The following is a 2,009-nucleotide window of genomic DNA, read 5'->3' on the forward strand; positions in this document are numbered from 1 at the left end:
TTTGTAATATCATACCAACTTGTTATACAAACTCAAGTTTTATTACAGAAAGGGAACATCCTTTAAAGGACTTTCTAAATTTTTGTAAGTATATTGAAGATGCAGTCCCCGAAACCTGAAATGTTCTTATAAGTCTACAATGGAATTGACCAAGTAAATTTACCAGAAAATATCCTAGAGAATCAATAGACAACAGCAATCATAAATGCATTGCAAAATCACAACTAAAGAACTGGCCACTAATTTAGAATAACCAGTTGAGGAGCAATACCATGATGAATCGATAGAAGGAATTGGCTTACTCCTTAATGCACATCAACAACTGCTATAGAAGGAAAAAAATTAGACAACAATCAAAGAAGGAACTAAATAAAACAACACAATTGTGTATTCATTCAAATGAAAAGAGATACCACCATATCATTGTTCCAGTTCTGTGAAGCTTAATCAATCTAGATAAATTTATCCTAAATAACAAAACAAAGAATAGAATGCAACATGTGAGATATCGTGGAAAATCTGTAAAAAAAAATACTTTAGGATCTTACCGATTATGTGTTGATGCATTCTTATACTTACCGATTAGGGTGGTCTGCATGCAAGGGGAACTAAAAATAAACCTGCTACAGCTCAGCAAATTTCCTTGGTATAGATACATAGGCAACAACAAACAGAAAGGGATATAGGAAAAACATAATCATTAATGAGGGATACTTGATAAGTAATCAAACTCTCTTTTGCATTTTTAGTTTCACCCCCTTGTTGCCCGAATAAACGTTTTGCACAAAGAGAATAAAATAATAGCCGAGTAAGTATACCTGTCTTGAACGATATGTACAAGTGAAATCAAAATAACTGTTCCTGAGCAGAGCATGCAAGCTCCTAGCAAGGAGAACTTAAGAACCTGAAATGCAGAAAATTCACGCCATACTAAGAGGGAGGTGATAGCTCTGAAATTTATCAATGAACTAAGAATGAAGAAGTGATTCTACATCTGAACGGACATGCAGAGAATGAAAAATGTCCAAAACAACATATATATGCTCTTACATTGAGGAAAGTGAAGTGTATCTAGGAAAAGTGCGTAGACATGGTAATCATCACCCGTGGCCACATAAAGACCTAAGAGAAAGCAAACATCCAAAAGGATGATTTATAAGTTTTTTTCAGAGACACGTTGTTCACTATTACTTGTGCCACCTAAACAATGAAAGTTTAGGAGTACAATAAAATTTCAAGGCGAGATCTCAGTCTGAAATATATGATGGTTTATAATCAATAAATACACCAAGTTGGATAAATATTATTAGACTATCAGTTTTCAAACATAATATTTCTCCTTTGCCTCCAATTAAATAATGCTAATGGCACATTAACTAAATCAATAGTAAAACAAATAAGAGATATCATAGGTATTGTCCAGTGGCATGTTCCAGGATGACAGCGTCCGCCACTATCATTGCTATTTCTGGCTTGCTACTCTATTGTCTATTCAGCTTGAAAGGATTTCAAATGTACAAACATATGATTGTGCAGAAGACATGCACAGAAGTATTACCAGCCAAGCAGGTAATGAAGCTCCACACTCGGATACTGATGTCCAATACAGTTTACCCATATGTAACGACCTTGGATTGCTAATTGTTGGTGATTTCACAAGTGATATATCCAGCCCGAGATATTATAATGCATGACAAGGACCAGGCCTTGCACTATGTGCCCAATTCACACCCTACCCTTATATGGCCTTACAATAGCGTGGATCATGTGACTTCTTCTTTCGCCATTGCTTTGGTAATCTTTTTCTAATGAAAAATATAGAACACCATCACAGTTATATCAAAGATTCCTTAGTTTGTGATGCTTTTTATTTGATCAAACATAAACATAATTAATTGCCACAAGATTGCACGCCCTGAATTTGCAATGCTGTACATATCATACACTACGAGAAAGCTAGATATCATGGAAATTAATGATGTAACAGTGTGTGAATAAACTTTCAGAGA

At 34.7% G+C, this 2,009-nt stretch overlaps 1 long non-coding RNA gene across 1 annotated transcript; it reads right to left on the reverse strand.

The window, feature by feature from the left end:
• Nucleotides 1-202: 202 nt before the first annotated feature.
• Nucleotides 203-1,165, reverse strand: LOC124706007. The gene is made up of 3 exons (XR_007004213.1): nt 1,051-1,165; nt 819-904; nt 203-325 (listed from the first exon to the last, which is right to left on the reverse strand). It is a non-coding gene; the product is annotated as an uncharacterized LOC124706007 (long non-coding RNA).
• Between the last annotated feature and the right edge of the window lie 844 nt (nt 1,166-2,009).

Source organism: Lolium rigidum, chromosome 4 (genome assembly GCF_022539505.1).
Source record: "Lolium rigidum isolate FL_2022 chromosome 4, APGP_CSIRO_Lrig_0.1, whole genome shotgun sequence".
Classification (NCBI taxonomy): domain Eukaryota; kingdom Viridiplantae; phylum Streptophyta; class Magnoliopsida; order Poales; family Poaceae; genus Lolium; species Lolium rigidum.